This window comes from Gorilla gorilla, chromosome 9, assembly GCF_029281585.2.
Source record: "Gorilla gorilla gorilla isolate KB3781 chromosome 9, NHGRI_mGorGor1-v2.1_pri, whole genome shotgun sequence".
Lineage (NCBI taxonomy): Eukaryota > Metazoa > Chordata > Mammalia > Primates > Hominidae > Gorilla > Gorilla gorilla.
The window spans coordinates 136142734-136157504 of NC_073233.2; the positions used below are offsets into that span (position 1 = coordinate 136142734).

At 39.4% G+C, this 14771-nt stretch overlaps 1 long non-coding RNA gene across 1 annotated transcript in view; it reads left to right on the plus strand.

The window, feature by feature from the left end:
* The first annotated feature begins 571 nt into the window (after nt 1-571).
* LOC115936185 (uncharacterized) overlaps nt 572-14771 on the plus strand; it is a 32289-nt gene continuing 18089 nt past the window's right edge. Inside the window, exons 1-3 of the long non-coding RNA XR_004071746.1 lie at nt 572-748; nt 3442-3523; nt 5791-5905. This is a non-coding gene — a long non-coding RNA (uncharacterized lncRNA). The remainder of the gene's footprint in view (nt 749-3441; nt 3524-5790; nt 5906-14771) is intronic.

Below are 14771 nucleotides of genomic sequence, written 5' to 3' on the forward strand. Positions count from 1 at the left end.
ACACACATTCAAGCATAGAAAACACACGCAAATATTTTAGGGCCCAGTTCAAAAGTGCTTGCTTTGACATATTCCCTAACTAACCCCTGTGGTTTAGAATGGCCACTTCTTTCAGCTCCTCGCATTAGGAGGTGGAGGCAGTTTTCCCCATTCTTGATTCTGGAATGGGCCAGTTAATTGTTCTCGCCAGTTGAATGCAGTAGAGGTGGCACTGTGTGACTGTCCAGTCTCACCCAAGAGGCCTTGCAGTTTTTGTTCTCACTCTCTTGGAAAGCTGCTGCCCCCATATTAAAAACCTGGGTCAATATGCTGGAAAAGCCACATGGAGGAGAGCCAAGACACTCAGCTGCAAATTCCATGTTACTGCCAAGTATGTGAAGGAAACTTTCTTGGATCCTCTGGCTGCAGCCAAAACACTATGAGTAATCCCAAGAGATGCCAACAGAAGAGCTGTGTGGCTGAGCCCAGATCCCAGAGCAAAATCATGAACAATACCTTTTGTTTGAAGGTTCTTTTTTGGAATGATTTGTTACACCGTACTAGACAATTGATACAGCCTCGCCCCAACTCCAACCTCAAATAACTAGTCATTCTGAATTCTGAAAGACCACAGCGCTCTATGTCTACTTCTATTATAGATTCATATTCGACCATAATTATTTATTTCAACATTTCTCTGCACTACCAGACTTTGAGTTCCCTGGAACTAAAAATATTGCTTGGACCTCATGCCGTACCTGAATACCTGGTAAGCACTAAAGTAATAATTGGTAAAGCAATGAAAAGCTAAAGAACTGGACTTACTCAGGTTGATCCTGTCTGAGTGTGTTCGTCAAACCACAGGCAGAAGGAACTTTCACTTCATACACTGGAAAGAATAGTGAACCTCATGCCTCAGTGGTGTGGCTCACCTGAGGTTAAGTTTAGCAGCAGTAGTAGACTGGAACTTTTTAGAATGCTAAGATTCAACAGCCTCAGATGAACAGTATTTTACTAGCTCTGCCAATCTAAAAGCCTAGGGAACTCTTTGCTTGCAAAAACGAATATAATTCCAAGCAAAATCTTGTAAGACTTGGCTTTGAGTCAAAATTATAAAAATAAAAACATTCGATTTTTACAATTCCTCTCTAGAGTTTTGTTCAGCATTATCCAGATGAAGTTGAATTATTCACTATAACCTATAGTTATTTGCATATAACTGGTGACATGGCTGAAAAAAGGAGGATCTTATCAATTATCTTCAGATAATAATTTCTCCAGTTTAGAACCATATTTTGCCTATGTTTTAGCTGGACAAGTCCAACTATTGAATCATTAAGCAATCCATTTCTAAGCATGGATATTAAGCTACTTTTTTACATTTAGTTAAGGTTGCATTATTGCATTTAGTACTATTTTCATCTTATGTGTTACTGTTAATATTATGTTATCTTTAATCACTAGATGAAGTTGGAAAGCAAAAAATGAGTAAGGGGCTTGGAAGAAGAAATTTTCAATTCTTGTTTTGCTTTGTCAGTGACTTGCTCTTTGTCCCTTTTCATCTTATATATTTGTCCCTAGTTTCATTACTGGCAATGCCTTCTAATGAAAAAAGAAATGTTTTAATTAACCACTATAGTATTTGTTTATGTTAACTTAAAAATTACAGCATTTGCAAATTTTTAACTATAACCAAAATCAACAGCTAGCCTAATTTTAAAAAAGACTTTAGAATGCCTTGATATCTATTGGAACATTACATATTTGTGATCCATTTTACTTTCTGCTGTTGAACAGCAGATCCTTCTGGTTCAAGAAAGGCTACGAATCCTTATTAAGTTGCTGTAGTATTGGCAAAATACAAACCAAACTCTATATTAGTGACCCTGTATTTATTTGTAAGAAAATTTAATCCATATGATTTTGAGTCATTGTCACTTACAGTAATACAAGCAAATCATGCTGCGTAAGTGCTACTTGACTTCCAAGATGCCTTTTGAACCATCTTTTGAGGTGGTCTTTTTCATTTAGGACAAGAAGGTTTATTTTTACTGGTTGAAAAAAGGCTCAAGTTTGAGTAAAAATATGGGCATTCATCACAACAGAAGATGAAAAACAGACTTCTTCAGACAAGTAACAGCGTAAGTGTTGAGGAGTGTTCTAGACAGATAGACTGACTCAGCTGTGACATGTACACTTTCTGGGCAAAGATTAACCCTCCTGCCAGCATAAGCCAACAGTAATAAGCAAGTCAACTTTTCTTTTCCACATTGTCCAATGTAGATAACGGATGACTGAATTAAAAATGCAAATCAAATTATTGTAAAGTGAATGTTTGTTGATTTTGTAACATTTATGTAGGTGGGAGAGCCAGGGTTTGAATCAGTCTTGTGTTGTCTGTTGAACTGGGTGCTGAATGGAATCCACCTAAACTGGCTGGTCCTCAAACTTCATACCAGAGCAATGAATCACCTTCAAAGCTAACTCAGGGAGCATATTGGCTCCAAAGACCATTAACCCTGGGAACTCCCCAACTGAAAGGTGGGACTGGAGAGATTTAGAACTGCTGGCTTGGAGTTGTGAGTCATGGTTGAATGCCAACAACCTGGCATAAATCACAGAAGCACTTGAATTTCACATTCATTACTTACAACAGTGTGGAAATTGCTCAACATTTATGGCAGACATGCATTCCACAGATATAAAAATAAAACTTTATTAGAAAACTTGATATTAAATTTAGACACTGAAAATTAAATTCCAGGAGAGCCAATCTTTATCAAATCATAAATAAGAAATAGAGTGGTTCCATTGTTTAACTTTTCTTTTTTATAATCTATATGGCTAAGAATCTTAATCAAAAGACATGACATTTAGAGACAAAAAAACATAGATTTAAGATCCTACTCTGCTGATCACTAGTTAATTGATGTTGGGAAATCACAAAACTCTCTACTGTAGCTTTAGTTTTTTCAGCCTAATGTGCATCATAGGGTTAACATCGAGATCCAATGAGGTACTATGTCTAGCAACCTTTTAGAGACATTAATTTGGAGTCATTCATTTATTTTTTGGATTATATGTGCAAAATTGAGAGAAAGGCGTAAGCGCAAAATTTCATGTGACTAAAACTCAGGAATCTCTGAATATTTTTAACCTCTGTAGGAAAATGTTGTAAGATCTATAGCACTGTATTTCAATCTATTTCTAGGCATTAAGAACTTATTTGCCTCATAACCCAAATTTGTGCTCCCCAATAAAAAATGAGTAACATCAGGGTATAAAATGCCAGCTGGAAGAGTATTCGCAACCATATACAATGAAGAGTCACACTTTCAAGAAGAAAGCCGATGTCCCACTTCAGCATCAAATCTAAGACACTGCATTTCACTTTTTCTGTACAAATATCATAATCTGTTTGTTAATCTCTTGGTTTTGTTTCAAAAATGAAACTATATTTAGAGAGGAAACAAATTCTACCAGTTGCTGTTGGAAGCAAAAGATCTTTTTCATTCTTGGATGCTTCATATTTGGACAGAGAAAGGTACATATTTGAACCATATGTGATTTCAAGTCTAATGTATTAGTTTGATTGTGCCAGAGTTCCTAGAGGGCTCCAGAAACCAAAGGATGTGGCTGGTCACCCTAATTTTGGAGACTTGAATGCCTTTGTTCATAGTAGGAATCCAGAATAGAACGTAGCAACTTCTGTTCCTCATGATTTTGTATACTCCATCCATAATCATCTGTCCTCATTCCAGACGCTAGTTTGGTTTACCCTATGGTAGCAAAATCAGTCAGTTTTCATTTTCTCGGGGAGAGAGGAGACTACTGGCAGGAGGAAGAGGAAGGCAGAGTAGAATGATAAAATTGTGTGTGTGAAACATGGCTGCTCAGCCCAGTACTAGCAATAGCAATCATTTTGCTATCTTTCTTCCACGTCTATTAAGTGAGAGTTTGGCCTGGTTGATTTCTAAGATCTTTTCTATGTCCGACAGTGAGTAATCTTGTCAAATTCTTGAACTAGGCCACCACAAATGACTACAATCATTTGGCTCATATAAAGATGAATTAATGCAAAAAATGCTTGCATAAATGAAGGTATGGCACAAAAGAAATATAAATGGAGGTAAAGAGAGGTATAACATTTTAATGCAATCATGATTTTGACTTCAGTACACTCTGGAATATACCAATCAAATTACAACATCTTCTCCCTAAGGCAGGCATTTCAGTAGTGGACATAAGAGAACTAGTGTATCAGTCAGGATCCTCCATAGAAAAAGAACCAAGAGAATATGTCAACCCACCTTTGTTTGTTTGATTGATTGAGTAGTTGCCTCATCCCAGTTGTCAGGACTGTCAAGTCTGAAACCCATATGTCAGGCTCACAGTGTGGAAACTCTGGTAGGATTTGATGCTACAGATTTGATGCTAGGGCCTTGAGACAGAATTCCTCCTCCAGGGTATCCCTTAGGCTGTCCTTCAACAGATGAATGGTTCAGCTTACTGTGCTGTTCAGCTTTCAATTGATTGGATGACATTCGTCCACATTATCATGGGTAATACCTTTTACTTAAAGACAACTGCATCAGCAAAATACCTTCACAGTAACACCCAGACTAGCGTTTGATTAAACAACCTGCTTTTTAGCTGAGTTAACCAGAAGACTAACCATAACAACTAGTATAGTGTTGAGTTAAAGAATATTCCCTTTTCAATAAAACATTAGGGATTCCACAAAATAGAGTTAATGCTCTGAAATTTGTCAGCGTTTGTAACAGATTTTACACTTCTACCAGTCCATGTCAATATTTTCTTCATGCGTCTAGTTTTCGGTTTATTTAGTTAAAGATGCCCAAACCACTTGGTGATTGAGCACATGACTTTGTTTCCAATGGCATTATGTATAGGAATATTTTAATAGGAACTTGTTCACAAGTCTACATTTATGCACATTTTTGAATGTTAAAAAATTTACAGAATTTTTTAAATCAACGGGCATAACCATGTAGAATCTTAGAACTGCATGGGCCTTCAAGATTATGTCGCTCTACTTTTCACTCAATGCCACAATATCTTCTTCCTTAATGTTGAAATTTTTAGTAGAATATTCCTGATGATGGGTAGATTACTGCTTCAAATATCAGTGGATTCTCAGTTCTAAATAGCTCATTATTGGAAAGATCTTTCACGAGATAGCCTGTGTCTATCAACCTGATAGTTCCATCCATTGACCGTCTCTCTGCTCTGTAAAGACACGTATGATAATCTATCATTTCTATAAATCCAATCCTAGTTTCACATATGATCTCTAAAATATTTGTAAATAGCTCCCTGCTTTCTTCACCATGCCTCAGGTGGCACTATAAATTGCTTTCACTATCTCCCTAATCCCCACTATGCTCTAAAAATAAAAAAAATGGAGTATTAATTCATCAGATGTTTATTGAGTTGAATCTATGTGTAAAATGCTAGATTAAGTTTTGGCATTGTGCCATTTATCTAAAAAACTCAGACAAAGGCATTTTTAGTCAATGTAATAAAGCCTTAAAATGAATTTAAGGCCAAGATATAGGTATCCATACTTTTAGAATAACTAAATCTTGGTTATTCCTTCACAACAAAAAAGGCAAAAGCCATGTTAATAAATGGATAATACATTTTTATGCAAACTAGATACACATCATTGGAAGGAAATTAACAGCAATGTTGGTGAACTATGTTTGAGTTTAGGAATTTAGTAGGAAATCAGATAACTTTTGAAGATAACCGTTTTCTTTTCCTTTTCTTCTTCATCAATCCAAACAGAATCAGAATCCATCCTTCTTTTTCCTAACTGGAATTTGAGAGACATGAGAAGGGAACTAAACACGCAGGCTTCAGTATCTGGTGGAAAGAGATAAGGTGTCTCAAGGAACGTTGGGTAAGGATGGGGTGTCAGGGACATCTGAACGAAGAAAGAGTTTAAAGGAGAGGCCTGTGGAGAGGCACGAGTGTGTCCGAATTGGTGGGTTCTTGGTCTCGCTGACTTCAAGAATGAAGCCGTGGACCCTTGCCGCGAGTGTTACAGTTCTTAAAGATGGTGTGTCCGGAGTTTGTTCCTTCTGAAGTTCAGACGTGTTGAGAGTTTCTTCCTTCTGGTGGGTTCCTGGTCTCGCTGGCTTCAGGAGTGAAGCTGCAGACCTTCACAGTGAGTGTTACAGCTCTTAAGGCGGGGCGTCTGGAGTTGTTCACTCCTCCCGGTGGGTTCGTGGTCTCGCTGGCCTCAGGAGTGAAGCTGCAGACCTTTGCCGTGAGTGTTACAGCTCGTAAAAGCAGTGGGGACCCAAAGAGTGAACAGCAACAAGATTTATCAAAAAGAGTAAAAGAACAAAGACTGGGTTGCCGCTGCAGGCCCGGGCAGCCTGCGTTTATTCCCTTATCTGACTCCACCCACATCCTGCTGATTGGCCCATTTTACAGAGAGCTGATTGGTCCACTTTACAGAGAGCTGATTGGCCCGTTTTGACAGGGAACTGATTAGTGTGTTTACAATCCCTGAGCTAGACACAGAGTGCTGATTGGTGCATTTACAATCCTCCAGCTAGACATAAAAGTTCTCCAAGTCCCCACCAGATTAGCTAGACACAGAGCACTGATTGGTGTGTTTACAAACCTTTAGCTAGATACAGAGTGCTGATTGGGGCATTTACAAACCTTGAGCTAGACACAGGGTGCTGACTGGTGCATTTACAAACCTTGAGAGTGCCGATTGGTGTGTTTACAAACCTTGAGCTAGACACAGAATGCTGATTGGTGTATTTACAATCCTTTAGCTAGACATAAAGTTCTCCAAGTCCCTGCCAGATTAGCTAAATACAGAGTGCTGATTGGTGCATCTATGAACCCAGAGCTAGACACAGAGTGCTGATTGGTGCATATACAATCCTCCAGCTAGACAAAAAAGTTCTCCATGTCCCCACCCAACTCAGGAACCTAGCTGGCTTCCCTAGTGGATCCCGCGCCAGGGCCACGGGTGGAGCTGCCTGCCAGTCCCATGTCGTGCACCTGCACTTCTCAGCCCTTGGGCAATGGATGAGACCAGGAGCCAAGGAGGAGTGGGCGGCGCCCGTCAGGGAGGCTCAGGCTGCACTGGAGTGCACCGCGGGGGGACTCGGGCATGGCAGGCTGCAGGTCCTGAGCCCTGCCCCACGGGGAGGCAGCTGAGGCCTTGCGAGAATTTGAGCACGACATGGGTGGGCCAGCAGTGCTGGGGGGACTCGGCATCCCCACTGCAGCTGCTGGCCCGGGTGCTAAGCCCCTCATTGCCCAGGGCCGGTGGTGCCGGCCATTGCCTCTAAGCAGGGCCTGCCGAGCCCACGCCCACCTGGAACTCGCCCTGGCCCACAAGTGCCATGCGCAGCCCAGGTTCCCGCCCATGCCTCTCCTTCCACACCTCCCCACAAGCAGAGGGAGCAGGCTCCAGCCTTGGCCAGCCCAGAGAGGGGCTCCCACAGTGCAGTGGCGGGCTGAAGGGCTCCTCAAGCACGGCCAGAGTGGACGCCCAGACCGAGGAGGCGCTGAGAGCAAGTGTGGGCCGCCAGCATGTTGTCACCTCTCACAAGGATTAAAGAGAAGAGTGCTTAAAATCTTCTGGAACACCTTCCCTTCCCTGTAACTTCTTAAATATCTCAGTAATATTTTATAATTACTGAAGATATTTCCACAAATGGAAACATTTCCTTAGACGTGTTTGTTCAACCTAAATCAATATGGTGGTTAAAACCTGTATATGAATGTTTAGGGCAGCTCTATCCATAATGACCAAGTACTAGAGCAAACCAGATGTCCTTCAACAGATGAATGGTTCAGCCAACTCTGCTGTATCCACAGCACGAAACACTCACTACCCAGTGATTTAAAAAAAAAAAAAAAAAAAAACCAAACTACCGATACATGCAAAAATTTGTATCCAAGGAATTAGGCTGAGTGAAAGAAAAAAAAAAAAAGCCAGCCCTGAAGGCCTACATACTATTTGATTTCATTTATACAACATTTTTTAGGTGACATAATTAGAGAAATGGAAAATGGATTGGTGATTTTCAAAGACTGAGGGAGGTGGTAGGAAACTGTGGCTATGAAACAGCAATACAGGACCTTTGTGATGACAGAACTCTTCTATCTCTTGCCCATATCAATGTCAATATCCTGGTGTAATATTATACAATGGTTTTGCAAGATGTTACCATTGAGGAAGACTAGGTAAAGTTTACATGGGATCTTTCTTTATTATGTCTTACTGCTGCATGTGAATCTATAATTACCTCAAAATAAAAAGTTTAAATAATCATATGGGCATATTTAGGTCTGCATCTGCATTATCTATTCTGCTCTTTTTCTATTGATCTATGTCTGTCTCTCCACCAATTCTACACTGTCTTGATTACTGCAGCCTTAGTAAGCCTTTGTATCGGCTGGAGTGCCTCTTCCCACTTTATTCTTTACTTTCAAGATTGTTTTCACATTTCTAGGCTATATGTCTTTTCATACTAATTTTCAAATACACTTGTGTATGTCTACAAAATGTCTTGCTGAGATTTAGATAGGAATTATATTATACCTATAGATCAATTTGGGGAGAATTGACAATTGTATTATTTTGAGTCTTTTCAATTCATAAACACAGTATTCCCATTTATTTAGCTCTTCTTTAAGTTTCATCATAGCATTTTATAATTTTTAGCATAAAGAGATTGTACATATCCTGTTAAGTTTATAGCTAAGTATTTCATTTTCTTTAGAGTTATTTTGTAAAAGATTGTGTTTTGAATTGTGTGTCTAATTTTGATTTTCAGGTATTTGTTGTTAGTACACAGAAATGTGACTAATTTTTGTGTGTTGATCTTGTATTCTGAAAACTTGAGGACTTTTTGGGAGGCAGATTCCTTGAAATTTTCTATGTAAATAATTATGTCATCTGAAAATAGGGACAGTTTTATTTCTTACTTTACAAACTTCCAACCTGTTTGTTTCGTTTGCCGTATTGTAATGGCTGAAACTTTTAGTACTATGTTGATTAAGGTTAGTGGATAGATATCCTTGCCTTGTTGCTAATCTTAGGGAGAAAATTTGGTGAGAAAGTCATCTACACTTAGGTATGATGTTAGATAAAGGGTTTTTAATAGATGGTCGTTAGTAAGTTGAAGAAGTTCCCTTCTATTCCTATTTTTCTGAGTTATAGATGCTCATTAGTAAGTTGAAGAAGTTCCCTTCTATTCCTATTTTTCTGAGTTATTTTTTTCAATCATGAATGGATGTTGAATTTTGTCAAATGCTTTGCTCTATATTGATTTATATGATCATGTGATTTTTCTTCTTTAACATGTTGATATGGCGAATTATACTGATCGATTTTGAATGTTAGATCGGCCCCACATAGTTGGAATAAAGCCTGCTTAGTCATGGTATATAATTCATTTTATATATTGCTGTAGTTGATTTGCTAATATTTTGTGGAGGATTTTTGTTATGAGGAATAATTGCCTATAGTTTTCTTTATTTTTTTAAATTTGTATTTTCTTTTCAGTTTTTGGTATCAGAGTAATTCTAGTCTCAAAAAATGAGATGAAAAATATTACCTAAAATTGGTGTCAATCCTTCTTAAAAGTTGGTAGCACTCTCCAGTGAAACCACCTGGACCTGGACATTTCTTCTTCAGGACATCTTAATTACAAATTGAATTTCCTTAATGGTTATAGAAATATTCAGATTGGCAAACTCATCTTGGCTGAGTTTGGGTGGCTGGTGGTTTTCAAGGAATTGGTCTGTTTTTTCTGTGCTGTTGAATTTATGAGCATTCAAAGGGTTAAAACATATTAATAGTCTGTGGTGGTATAGTCAGCCTCCAAGATGAGCCTCAATGATTCTTGCCTCTTGCTATTCACATTATTGTGTAGTCACCTTGCACATTATACTGGAGTTGGCCTGTGTGAAATATAGACTATGTCAGAAATGGCAATTATGTCTCTTCCAACACTGGGTTATAAAAGACATTGCAGCTTCTGGTACAGTCTCTGTCTCTCTCTGACTATGGCTCTGAGGAAATCCAGCTGCCACATTGTGTGTAGCTCTATGGAGAAGCCATGTGGTGGAGACATCAGCTCTGTGAGTGCACCATCTTGGATATGGATTCTCCAGTCCAGTCAAGGTTTCAGATGCCTGCAGCTCTGGCCAACATCTTACCCACAATTTCATGAGGGACAATGATCCAGGCCATTCAGCTAAGCTCCTCCTAAGTTCCTGTCTCTCACAAATTCTAAGATAATAAATGTTTTGGAGAAATTTATTAGGCAACAATAGATAACTAATAAGATTGCCATTAATATAATTTTAGGACCATTGAACCAGAATGATTTTCCTTTTTCTTCAGTTTTAATTATTTGATCTTTCTTTTATTCATTCATTTATTCATTCCTTCAGTAAATAAATATTGAACAGACCTCTACTATATGCCATACATTATATTGGGTCTGAGAATACAAGAATGTTAAACAGAATATTAAATAGAATTTTCCTTTTCTATCAGCACCAAATTAAGGGGCAATAGATAATTGCCCCTTTCTCCTAAAGATAATATCTTGGAATTACAACATATACCTTCTAGGGCTTAATAAAAAATAGTAATATTAGTCCTGTGCCCCTCAAGCCAGGTAGCTTCTGGAGAAGCAACCAGCTTCTACAAAGCAAGGCCAGAAATCTAAAAGGAATTCATAAATGAGAGTTGTTAGAGTAGGAAGAGCATGAGAGAAACGCTCTGGCCTTTCTCCTCTCCTTGCCATTGGGGGGATTTTTCAAGAGGGTCTCCACAGAGATGGAGTTGAAGTGCCTCAAGAAGATTGGCAACTTATTCACCAGCCTAATGAAGCAGAGCTGCAGAATCACTTATGCTTAAATCAGTACTGCTGCTGAGCTGAGAAATTTCACCCAGGTATGATAAGCATGCACTGGGGTTTAAAGGTTATAGGCTAGAATGGAAACCAATAACTGCTTCTTTTATGGTGCATTCCTAAGGCAGGAGACTGTCTGGAGTAGCTACCATTGTAAAGGAGAGAGTGCAGCAGTAGCCAGCACAGCTTCTATACACCTGTCTCCAACCCTTCATCCCTTTCCCTTCCTTCTCCCTGGGAAGTCGGAAGCAGCAGAGAGAGGAAGTAAAGGAATGATGGAAAATTAAACATTCCCTCCCTACACACACACACACACACACACACACACACACACACACACGATCCCTGAACAATGAGTTAAATCTGAATTTGGATAGAGCAGATAAATAGTATTGCATATGAGATTTGAGGTTTCAATGGATTTAGCAATCCCAGAATGTGACCACAAATCTATGAAATATGCTTGAGCTGTGATAAGAAGTGGGAAAGGAAGATACAAAAGAACATGTCTGAAAATAGTTATTAGAGAAGAATAATTTTTTTTACTGTCAGAATTCAGGTCTTCAATGAACAAGTTAATCAACAATGAATTAAAAGTAGAGACACTGTCTTCCTGGTGTCTGGAATCTTTTCATGTTGGTCTTTCAGTCCCTGGAATTCACAATAAGGAGAAAATGACTTACAAGATATTTTCTTAGCTGTTGACTTGATCTGGGAATATACCAGAATACAGAGAGGGAACAATATCCAAAATGGTGTGAAACGAAAATAATTTTGGTGAGGGGGTGAAAGGGCCAAGAAAAAAACAAGAAGGAAAGGGAAATTGAAAACCAGAAAACAAGCCTCTGGTGAGTGTCATAGGAACCGACTGCCTCTGTCTCTTCCTTAATCCACTTCTGCCAAATGAATAGAATTCTCTCCCTGTCTCAGCAGCTCATGTGCGCCTTGAGTTTATATCCATATATCTGTAATGGTGGGCACAGTGTAGGGTGAGAAGAGGAAGAGTAGAAGAGATTATTTAAAAAGAAAGTTTTACAACCAGGAAGTATTGGAAGAGGCAAATCATGGCAACTCTGGATGTTTTTCCTAAAACCCCAGAGAGAACTGACTCTAAATAAGCTAAATTTTTCTCTAGATAAAAAGTCCTTTTCCTCCTGGAGTCCCAACGGTCCCTTGCATCATAAATGAAGCCAGAAAAAAAAAGTTATGTTGAATAGAACTTGGTAAACTTATCAGTTGCCAAGTTACAATGATGTGACATCCCACCTCTAGCAATAAGAAAAGCTGTAGCTTTGGATCTATGAACACAGAAGTGTTATAATAATTGTTCAGTCACACCCTATTCGCCTAAGAAAAATAACTTGCCTTTATAAATTACTCACTAGCAGGGAGCATCTCAGCACTGAATGAATTTCGCTATATTTTCACTAGTCTTCAAATAAAATCTCTTCATCACAAGACACTGAAATGGACAGGACTATTCAAGAAGTGGAATTTAGGCTGGGAACAGTGGCTCACACCTGTAATCCCAGCACTTTGGGAGGCCAAGGCAGGAGGATCATTTGAGTCCAGGAATAAGAGACCAGCCCAGGCAACATGGTAAGGCCCCATCTCTACAAAAAATGCAAACATTAGCCAGCATGGTGGTGCAAGCCTATAGTCCCAACTACTCGGGAGGCTGAGGTGGGAGGATAACTTGAGCCCAGGAGGTTAAGGCTACAGAGAGCTATATAACTGCACTCCAGCCTCGGCGACAGAATTAGACCTTGCCTAAAAAATAAAAAGGTGGAATTTAGAAAGTCAGCATATATTTCCTCTGCTTTTAAAAAATCTCTGCAAAGATATCTTGCATAATTATGCCCACCTCCCACCTCTGTGGATCAAGAGCCACCTTATGTTTGCAAAAACTTAAATTTTACAGAACATTTTAGAAGAGGTCTGATTAGTTGTTTCTGGAACAAGATGGACTTGGTATACCAAAGACACACAGAGAGTAAAGAAGCTTGGGTCTAAGTGAAGGCTGGTCCTTTTATGTGTAACTTTTGTTTTTTTGTTTGTTTGTTTGTTTTTTCAGACAGAGTCCCACTCTGTAGGCCAGGCTGGAGTGCAGTGGCATGAACTCAGCTCACTGCAACCTCCACCTCCCGGGCTCAAGCAATTCTCCTGCCTCAGCCTCCCGAGTAGCTGAGATTACAGGCGTGTGCCACCACACCAGGCTATTTTTTTTTTTTTTTGTATTTGTAGTAGAGATGGGGTTTCACCATGTTGGCCAGGCTGGCCTTGAACTCCTGACCGCAGGCAATCCACCCGCCTCAGCCTCCCAAAGTGCTGGGATTACAGGCGTAAGCCACTGCACCCGGCTCTTATGCGTAACTTTTAACAAGTCATTTAACCCCTCTGACCTTCAATGTATTCATCTGTAAAGTGTAGACAATAATGTCTTCCCTATATATTATAAAGGACTTAGGAAGATTAACCAGTGTATTATATTAATACCTGTATTAAAATTATCATCACTGACCATGCTGCGTCAGTTTCCTGTTTCTGATTTCCTACTAACTGCACCAGATTAATCATAAAATTCCACTTTCTTCATGCAATCAAAGAATGCTGATTTTTGGGCAGGACAGTATTATTCTGTATCCAAAACATGCCACAGCATAGCCTCAGTCTACCATTTCCACCTTCAATCTCATTTCCCAGCACTCCACAACATGTATGCTGTGGACTCAGCCTGAACTATCCTACAAAATATCTTTGCCTCCATGTCTTTGTTTACCCCAGAGATAAATAAAGTATACATTCTGCCCTCGCATGTTTGGGCTTTCTCCACACCCTTGAATGTCTCCCTTGGAATTCACAAGGTAGTGTCCAGGCTTTTGGCTTGAGATGTAACATTATTCATCTTTTTCCTCTCTCCTGTATTGTCTCCTTGAGGAAAGAGATAATGTATTCTGATTGGTTGTTTTCTGTTTTGGGTTTTTATTTTTTGTATTTTTCACAACATAAAGAACAATATTTTGCACACAGCAGATGCTCAATAAATGCCTTTTAAACAATGAATGATTTCAATTTCATATAAATGTAAGACTTGTTCTCTGGACTCCACCTTTCAGAAGAGTGGACAGAGACAGAGGTCACCTCTTCTTATCTGCCTCAGAAGCTTATTGAAAAAAGAAGTGTGCGGCCCAGAAGAAACAAGGGTGCTGAGAGGCTCTAGGGAGAGCCACCTTGGTCCAAAATGAAGAATGCAGAAGTTTATCCTTCAGCCTTGAGTAATAAATCCCTCAAACCTTGAATTATTTTTCACTATAAACAGGAAGGCATTCTCTGAGTACTTAAAAATTCTTGAGATAGCAGCAGGTCATGGGAAGCCATGCAAAGTCTGCTCAGTGCAGGAATCTGATTCTGGGTTTCCCCCTGGGAAACCAATCTCCTGAGCTCAAGGAGATCCTCATCTCTGAATTTTTTCAAATAGCCACAAAGGAGACCTAAGTCGGAAGACTTAACCTCTTCTATGCTCAAGTAAGCCCTTAGCTGCAACTGGAATTCAGAGTATTTCCACTTCAGAATATAACACACATTTCGGAGGAAATGGGGGATTGACTTAGCCTGGAAAGATAAGGCATCAAGGGGATCTCAAAGGAGAAAGCAGTTTTTAGCCTCTCCACACAGTGCATTACTAGGGCAATCACCAAACATTTAACACCTGCACTGTGGCTTCAGCAGGGAGCCCTGGCTTCTGCTTGGTTACCCCTGCTGAATTCCCCTCAGCACAAATGAGAACTGGCTGTGATTTCTTTCTCTTTTTTAAATTTTAAGTTATTGGGTGCATGTGCAGGATGTGCAGGTTTGTTACATAGG